Source organism: Rhagoletis pomonella, unplaced genomic scaffold, assembly GCF_013731165.1.
Source record: "Rhagoletis pomonella isolate Grant_MI unplaced genomic scaffold, Rhpom_1.0 Rhpom_scaffold_00005, whole genome shotgun sequence".
In the NCBI taxonomy this organism is placed as follows: Eukaryota; Metazoa; Arthropoda; class Insecta; order Diptera; family Tephritidae; genus Rhagoletis; species Rhagoletis pomonella.
The window spans coordinates 58,223,990-58,234,010 of NW_023458559.1; positions in this window are offsets into that span (position 1 = coordinate 58,223,990).

The window sequence follows — 10,021 nt, forward strand, 5'->3', positions numbered from 1 at the left end:
CTCCTGTGCTCGCTTGCCCTCCTGCTCCTGCTGCTGCTGCTCCGATTGCCGTTGTGGCTGCTGTGTTGAGTTGGTTGTTGTTGCGCGTTGTTGTAGTGTTGCCAATTTTAATGTTGTTAGCGCCGCAGTTACCTGCAGCGTCCGTGTGACGTTGGAAAAAATTCTGATTTGTGGGGGTGCGGCCCGTGCTGCTATGATTTTTAAGGAATTTGTGTTAGTTTGCTTATTTCTTTTAAGAATTTGCTTCTTTAGGTTAGGTTGATTTTTCAATTAAATTACGCTTAGAAATGCACTTTAATCACAAATATTGTTTCTTTTGTATTTTATTCGGTTTTTTGTTTTTTTTTTTAAATAAAATTAACACACAGTTAGAAAAAACGTAACACAAAACGGCACAAAATTGCTATGCTACTCTCCTGCTACTCTAGCTAGAATATCATGCGATGACTGTCGCGCGCGGCTGCCTGTCTCCCGCCTGCTTCCTGCGTACTTTTCAGCTACTTTAGTTGTCATTCGCTTTACGACACATTTTCACCATTGTCGCGTGGGTGTGCGCTCGTAAAACTCGAACTGGGTTGCTTTGTAGTCTTCAGGCTTATGCTAAAATTTTAGTAGTTTTTTCTTGCGATGTTGTTTTGTTTTGTTTTTATAACAATTATTATTAAACATTAATTAATTTGTTGTGGCTATTTGTAGCAATAGTTGTTGCTTTAGAGGTTTACTTTTTACTTATTTAACAAAAACGTAATTTGAAAATAACAACTAAGTTCAATTTGAAATTGTCTTTGCATGGGCGCCGTTACGCAAATTTGTTATTCTAATTTGTTGAGTTTTTGTATTATAATGAATTGTTTATTAGTTATTGATTACATTTTATTACTTTGTAATTTGTTTGCTGTTGGTATTTAGCTTTTATTTTTATTTTTAATATTTTTATGTGTTTTTTTTTTTGTATTTTAAAAAGGCGTTAAAAAAGGAGTAGTTATGTATTTGTTATACCGCTGCTGCTTAGATTTGTATTAGTTTAAATTTTTAGCATTACTTTATACGTTAAATTGCTCTCGCATGGCTACGCAGTTGCTTGTAAATATTTTTCGTTAATGATTTTGTGACCGCTGCTTTGGACATGAAAACTTGATTTTGCCGCAAGCCGCTTCAATTCACATTTTCACTAACGGTTTGTGTAATTGCTCAGTTTTTGATTCAAAATTTATTTGTTATTAATATTTTTAATGATTTTTATTAGCTTTTTAAAAAATGAAATGATTTTTATCCCTGCACTTGTGTGGTTTTATGCGCTACGCCTAAAAAAATTTCCTCTGCAAGCTGCTGCTGCTGCCTCCATTCGAATCTCAAACTTTGGCAAGGCTTAGTTTTCTCAGAAATCGCAAATTCCTCCGAAAACTGGTCCTCCACTTGCTATTACCCTCAGCTGCTATGCTTGCAATATGCGTTGACTTGCTGGATTTTTTTTCACTTCCGCAATCTTTTTTTTTTGTTTTGTAATTTTTCTTCACTTTTTGCCTTCCGGCCGGCTGAGAGTTTCCTGCAGCTGCTGGTTTGCTTATTCTGCTCTATGCACTGCTCTTCGTAGGCTTCGTCTTCGTCGACAACTCCTTGTTTCTTCCACTCATTCACAGCACTAAAATATCACTTGATTTTATTTTCGTATTTGTAATTTGTTAAATTTGTGGTTTCGCCCTTTTCTGCGCACTTGTTTATCTACGTTTTGTGTTTTAAGACGGCGCTGGTCACTTAACTGCGTTCCGCCAAGCGCCCTTCCTGCCGGAAGTCCGTCTGCAGCTGTATTGCCTTTTCACAAAAATATTTTCGCCGCCTTTCCTTCCGCTACTTGCTTTGTCGACCCGGCCCGTTTGTGCTTCTTATCTACGTTTTATTTTTCACTTTTACTTCTTTCCTCTTTACTTCTCATTCTACGTACTTTTGCGGTTTCTTGGGCTCACATTCACAATTTAATTGCGGATTTTGGCTTTCTTCCACTGCCACAGACTGTTTTTTTTCACTGCCGCTTCCTTGCTCACACTGCTCGCTAGCTTTTGTGTGGCTCTTTGAGCGCTTTTATCTTTGCTGCGGCGTGCTTTCTGTAAGTTGTCAGCAAATTCTTTTGCACTTTTTCCGGCTTCTTGGTGGCGACCACAAATTCCTGTATGGCAAAACTGAGACTTCTTCGGCGTATTCTCTACTGCTTACTTGCTTTCTTGTCTGGCGTCTGCTCGGTCTCACCTGTTTCGTCCCTTTTCTTTCACTTTGAAATTGGATTTATTTCATAAATGTCACTTCCTTTTCCTTTTCAGCAGCCTTTCACTAACTGCCTTCTATGCACTTTCTTTTATTTTTCTTCGCGTCTATATTTTCTTACCATTTGCCGGTGGATCCACTGTAGCTTTTTGTTGGGTACGCGTCGTCTCGTCACGCCACGTCTTAGAACATTTTCGTTTTATTTTACTTTGCGTGAGCTGGTCGCCCCCCTACTTGTCGTCGCCGTTACCTCTGTGATTTTACCAAATTCAATAGACGTTGCTTACTCGACGCTCTCTCAGCTGCTACTGACGTCCACTGCCGCTGGCACGGTGCTGGTAGGCTAGATTTCTTGGCTGTCTGGCTGGTTTTGGCTCAAAAGCGCTCGGATTCACACTCGCTGTGGTGGCTGCTTTGTGGGGCTGGCGGAGATATCGGTTGCTTGTTTGTTAGTTGGAGCCTCTTTGGCTCAGCAGCAGTTTGGCCTACTCGCAGCTGATTTGGTTTTCACTCATTTGCTACTGGATCTTTTTTCTGCTGACGCTGAGTGCTTGCTGGTTGGTGTTGAAATTGTTGTTTTTCGATAGCTTTCTGTACTGGTTTTCTTCTGCTCTGCCAGTAGGTATGACGCGCCTGACTCGTGCTCTCTGCTTGTAATGTGTTTTTTTTTCTTCTGCGGGTTTTATAGCAAATTTAAGGTCTTCTTTGCTGTAAAAATTTAACTTTGTGTTGTTCTGCTGAATTTCGTAATTTTCAAAGGAAAAAGATTACCCTTTTCTTCATTTTCTGCGTATCGGCAGAACTACGGGATCTTAGCTTGTTTTTGGGCTATTTCTGGTTGTATTATATGATTTTTGCTCTGGTTTGAATTTTATAGTTTTCATTACATTTTCAGCGTCTTTGCTGCATATTTTGTTCAAAAAAATTTTACACAATCTTTTTTTGCAGCCAATCAACAAAAAATTGCATTGGTCAGCTGTTTTGCAGTGTGGTCGTGTGTGTGTTTCGCATGTACCTATTGGAAAAGCACAAAAAATGGCTGGTTTTGCTCAAATGTCTGCCGCTATTGAGTTTTGCTTTAAATGTCAAGTCTGTTCTTTTTCGATGGCTGGTCTATTGGCTCATTGTGAAAGCTAACAACAGTTTTTATGCAACATTTTTTGGCTAAAGAATATTTTCGTCTCTTAAAATTTTCATGCAGCAATCCTTGTAATTTTTATTTCTGTTTGCTGCCCGTTTGGGATTTTGGTTGCCTTAATGTCACTGTCGTCGCTGTGGTCGTCGTTGTCTTCGCAGGCGTGCAGTTTATTGAATTGAATTCTGAAATGTTCCTCTTCTTACAAACCAATTTCCACGTTACGTTTAACCAGCAGAGTTGTTACGAAGCTACTGGATCCGACCGGCTCAAAGTGCTGCTATTTATAGGGCTACCCAGGCCGTTACAATCAACGATTTTTCCATGCACAGACGGGCCATCAAAGCAGCAACAGCAGCAGAACAGCAAAGCAAGGCAAACCAACCCAACAGGCCAATTCACGGACCGACCAACCAACAACAACGACCCGGCTAACGATTTGTATCTGACAGATCCCTACTCTCCGCTTACATTACACGCCACAATGCAACGCACATACATATGCAGAGAAGTGCATATATGCGTGTATGAGTGTGAGTGTTTGCATCTAATTGTCTGAGTGACTTCTGGCAATCGAATAGAGGTGAGCGCCTCTATGAGTGAGGCTCCTTTTCGCACCGATGCCACCTCCAGCTATATGTAGCTCTTTACCATGCGCTCAGCGCACGCGTTTACTCTGCACTCACTCACTCTTCTACTATGTCATAGTCTAAGCGTGAGTGTGAAAATGGGTGCTCTCGTTTGTTCTCTTTGCACAGCTGAACTGTACAGAACATCTGTTTCGCGAGCTCCAGCAATCAGCTGATTTTTTTCTTCACTTCTTCACTTGCGCACGCACAGATGTTTTGCTTAGCGAAGGGAGGGGAGCGTGAATTCTGAGCAAATGGGATTGAGTGTGTGCGCTTAACGATTGAGCTGGAGTTGCGCGCTCGACAACACTGAATAGATAGGGAGAGGTTTTGGGGTGGTTCTCAATAGGCAAGTCGACTTGCTATGGGTAGTTCAAAAGAGCGGAGAGTTTAGTTTTGTGTGAAAAAGGGCACATCCCAAGGGGCTGATGGAGAAATGAAATACTCGAGAATTGAAATAGAAAAGTAAGGTTTGAGTTTTGAGAATGAGCCAACCGAAAGCGCATTTCTTGCTCAAAGAGAATCGCATTAACTTATTGGAACTTCGTTGATAGACATGATTTGCATGGTTTTGAGTACTTGTTTGTTTGGTTATAAGAGTAGTTACGAAAAAACTGGCGTGTATAAAGAATCGATAAAGAAAAAGAGCGAGAATCACAAATGACTTGCAAATTGCAGTCTTTGAGTATATTTAGAGTGAATTCTAGAAGGCGCATGAGAAGAGAATTTCTTAGTGAACATCAGACAATAAACAAATTTCCGTTAATGGCAGCGCCTGCAAATAAAAAATACACTTCATTCAACTCGCGTCAAACATTGAGTGAAAATATAAGTGCATTTACATAGCAAATGATGCTCTTAGAAATCATAAATATTGAAGTAAGAGTTGGATTGAAGCAAAGAAAACAGCGTTAAGTAAATTTTGAGTTTCGTCAACGGTTTTTGAATGTAAATACAATTTTGCTCAATGGAGGACAATTAGTTCTCGCTAAATTTTAGTTTCTATTAAATTTTTTTTTCAGGAGTTTGGAAACTGTGACCAGAAACAATTTTGCAAAACCCCCATATTTTCCAAAAGCAGTATACATACGTAGTTCCTTAAATGGTATACCTGGCTTTAGTATTCCCTTGAAAATTGACGAATATCTGCCACTGCTCATAAAAATTGATTTTTCCACTCACCTCAGCACTCACTTTCTTTCTTCGAGATTCTCATTTTTTTCGCTCATGCTCTACGAACGCACCTTTGCTGCCACTAATTGATTTTTCCCAAAACGGAATTTCTCTTTAATACCCATTTTGCTAAACATTTATGTATGTAAATACAATAAATATATATTAACTATGTACCTTACAGCTTTTCTCACTCAATCTCCGCTTTTTACTGCAAACATTCACTCACTTTCTCAATTACTTTGTTGCTTTCGCTCCTCGCGCATCCCTCCTGCATGGCCTACATGACTTTTAGTAGTCCAAAAAAGTGTTTCCATTTGTTCTCGTTTGCTGCTCAGCTGTTTTTCACCCTGTAACACACACGTGTGCACATGCACTTGAACAATTCATTCACTCATTTTCATCACCATTGCCTTTCACTCACAGCTGCGCTCAGATGGCTTAAAGCAGCAGCAGCTGAGTTCTACGTTGCACAGACATTTATGTATCTGCGCTCAGCTGATTCTCGTCTCCACATGCTCCCAGCCATGATCTGTCAGGCAGCCACTTGAGCACTTTCAGTCGCCCTTTCGCTCTTCGTTGCATGCATACTACGTTTTTTGTAAAATGCGCTCATAGTTTTCACCTCCTTTCCACTCTATATTACTTTTCTCCGGCTTTTCCAACCCCATCCTCGGCGCAGTCTCATTTTGCCGGCTATTTCCTGTGTGCCAGCATGAGTTCTATTGAAATGTCAAAGTGCTCTTCCTCTCTCTTTCTACTGAATTTGAGTTGTTTTCTTTTCATTACTCAATCGCTGCCGCTGTAAACTTCTGCCGGTTACATGGTTTTTGCCGACCTTTAATCTTCTTGTGTACCTGTGTATTTGCGCCTCCTTTTCATTCCTTTTTCTTCTTTGGTGTGCGAGCACGGTGGTTGGGTTGGCTGATTTGGCTCTGAGTTGCTTGAGTTTACGTGCTGCTACATTTTGGCTGTGCTGTAGTTTTGCCTTAATATTTTTTTGTCATTCAAGCTTTAAGCATTTCGCATACAAAGTGGTTCTTACGTGATTGTGCATTGATGATTGTGTGAATTAAAGAGATTTGTTCGATTGTAATCTTCCATAAGCGGCCGTAAAGGCAATGATTCAAAATCAAATTAGTTATGAAATTTAAAACATTTTTTAAACAATAGTTGCGTTCCCAACGTACAAGAAGCTGCGAGAATTTACAGAAATTTACCAGAAGGCGTTCCCGCACTCGGTTCTCTGGCAAAGTTAGGGAAAAAATGGGAGCGTAGAATCGGTCCTCTCTTTGTCAAAAGTTGCAAGATTTTACCCGAAGAATTTTTGCTGGTAAAAATTTGAGAAGTGTCAAACCATCAGCTTTTCAGTATTGTCGAAGTAATTTGAAAGTTTAGTAAATAAAAATAAAACAGCATCTGCGTTTTCATTTTATTAAAGATCGTCTTATTAACGAAGAAATGTCGAGCTTTGTAAGTATTTTTGCCTATTTGACTGCATATTCGGAGTGTTAGTGTTTACATATAATTATAAAAACTCAGGAAGGAAGGGCCATTTGAAAATGGGGTCCAATTAACATTCCGACATAGAAAATGTCAACTCGGGATATACCATCAACAGTACTTTTGCGCAGAACTTCTTTATGAGTAGGCGGCCTTCGGGCGCGCTTAGGGATTATAACCCTTACTAAGTAGAATTCTCCTTTCTATGTTCCTAATGTCGAAGGTATACAACATGTGTTGTGCATATAACTCCGGCTACGCCATCCACAGAATTTTTGCGCAGAACCCACATCGAAATTTACAAAAAGTGCATATTTCAAACCAAATCTGTTAATTAACTGTTGCTCGGGAACTTGAAATTCCTGTTGTAAATTAAAGCTTAATGCTTTGGGTACACGTGTGTGTTAAAGTTTTTAGATTCGGGTCACGCGTTTGGGCACAACAACCCAAAATCATTGTACAAATAACTAACCGAAAACGATAGCTTTACTCCTTCTGATCTTTAAACACATATCTATGTAGCTTACCACTTTGTATACGTTGAAAAGTTCCAGGAGAACAGTTTACACTTAATTGGCTGTCCATTTTTTGTTTAAATTAGTCTTTAATAAACAATAAAACAGCGTTCACTAATTTTGCAAATCACCAACTATGTAAACAAACAAAAGTTGACATTTGTATTAGATTTGACAGTTTTACCAGTTCCCGTACTTTTTGGTTTTTCTCTCTTTCTCTAAGAGTATTTTTGCTTTTTGACAGTTTTACAGCTTTTATCCATGGTACAATAATTGCGTTCCCTAACTCGCAAGAAGTTGCAATAATTTGTAGGAATTTACCAGAAAGCGTTCCCGTACTCGGTTCTCTGGCTTCTTTTGCTTTTTGACAGTTTTACAGGTTTTAACCCAGAAAATTTGTGGAACGCAACTAATAATTATAGGTATGGTCTTCCCAGAGAGCGCATATTCCGATCTGCCTTATTTAAAAATTATCATTGTTGCCCACACTAAAAGCTTTACTGCTAGGGAAAGGGGATATTTCCATACCCCATATACCCTATATGTATACGTATTTTTTTTAAACAAACCTTCTTGCAGAGAATTTATTTAATTTGCAAAAAAACATTTGCTTGTACTTAAATTCAAAATTTGTATGGCTCACTTCATTTCAAATGTTTTTTCTTTTCTTTTGAAAAATTATAATATTTAATTGAGCGAAAACAAAAAGCGAAGCCAAATAAAAGTAAGGGAATCAACATTGAACTGCGTCAAAATGAAATTAAGGGAGCACGAATTTCGATGTGAAGCAAAACTTTCTGGGAAGACAATACCTAAGGGATCGCCATATTCGGTTTCGGAGACAACACAAATATTTTTTTTTTATTGAAGAAATTCTTTGTCCTATTTGATCCTCAAATGACCTCGGAGCTGGCATTATGGAGGTTAACGGACCTCTGATTCGGGTTCAGCGAATCTGAAACTACATATACATGAATTTTCAGGTTCATTGAATGAATTTTTCCCAACTTGACCTTCAACTGACCACGAACCTGACATGATGGAGACTAAAAGCATAAACAGATGGCAGCGTTGATCCGGATCAAGTCGGATATTAACTGCAGTTGATCCGGATAAATTCCTAGTTATTATGATTACGTGTGTATATATTGGGAACTGTTTCACCAGTTTCTCCCAAACTTGGCACAGTTGTTGGTCCCCTGTGGGGAAAATCTTTAGTTCTGAACTGGTGCGCTTGTAGTACATTTAGACCCACTAGTGGTTCGCGATAAATCTCTTTTGCATGCAAACAACTAGCGAATTTAACATGGCGGTGTCCTAGGAAATGTCAATTGCCCCCCGCTGCAGTCCTTTTTCGATAGTTCCGAACTAGTTCTAAATTCTATAGTTCCGAACCAGTTCTAAAATCGACAGACGAAAGAAAAAATTTCATGATTTTTCAATCTTCTTGGTTCTTCCGTGTGTGCGATTTAAATTATTTTCAAATAAATGTGTTTTCGATTGAAATGTACGTTTACCCACCTTTGGTTCTAGCTGAGTTTGCAGAGGTGCTTGCTGTTAGATTCCAGAAGGTCCCATGATGTTAAAATGTTAACTCAAATTTTTGTTTTGTATTTGAACGATAAAGCCGCCAAACACACATCTATGTAAAGTAAACAAGCCCCCGCAGCATCCCTTTTTCGATAGTTCCGAGCTAGTTCTAAATTCGACAGATAAGATCTAGTTGGTTCTGCATTCCTAGCCGGCGGTCGCCTATAGACGAAGAGTGCCGAACCTCTACAATGTTGAGTTCCCTGAAGCTGAATTCCAGCACTTAAGACATTGGCCACAGCCCTCAAACTACTTCCAGACTAATCCTGCGATGTAAGTCTCGGCTAAATTATGTTGGAAAAGAGAACGAAATTGTCTTGTAGTTCATTTTCACCCAGTCCTAACTGCAGTTAATGCCTATTGGAAAAATATGATTAGAACTCGAAGGACGTAATTGCTCGTATTAAGTACAAGCAAATGAAAGGCAAAAATCGAAAATTAAGAAATAAAGCTTGCCGATTACCCCATATTAAAATTCTTCAGCTTCCACCATCGAAGCCACCGTCAGAAACTGAATGAATATTTCGCTCAGCAATAAATGGGAGGCTGCAAGAGGACGCCGGTGGGCGTAACTCATGTTGCCCTCAGTGTCGGTGGATTGTGCTGGGTGTTTGATTTAATTGAACAGATTGAAATTCCAGACAATTTGTGGGAATCTTCCTATGTTGAAGAGGATGAGACGGCGGAGCACTTTTGTGTCACTGATCCGCCTTTGCAAGGATTAGATATGAGGTTTTTGGAAACGATGTATTGGGAAACAAACTAGTGGGTACCAAAGAACCCAAAACGATTTGCTTTAATTTATTCGCAAACCAAGCAGATTTAAGATTTTAGCCTGAGTGCGGGTTTCTGCAAGCGTTGTTTTGTGCGAAAGTTTCTACTTTCAGGGTTCTTGATATTTTTAAAATATGTAAGACCAAATAAAACTTTAAACAAAAAAAATTATAAAATCAAAACTTGTTATTGTTATCCCTTTAGAATTTTTTGACCGCTTTTATTTAGAAATTAAATCTTTATTTCAAAAACTAAAATATGGTCTCACCCAAAATTTCCGATACTTTATTTTCAAATATTATTTCAGCTGCTCATTGTTTGTAATAATTATTAGCGAGGATCCTAGACCTACATAGTACTTTATTGCCAAGCATGATGGCTGTCTCAAAAAATAATTAATATTTAGAAAACTAATAACCAACTGCATACATATGTATGTATGT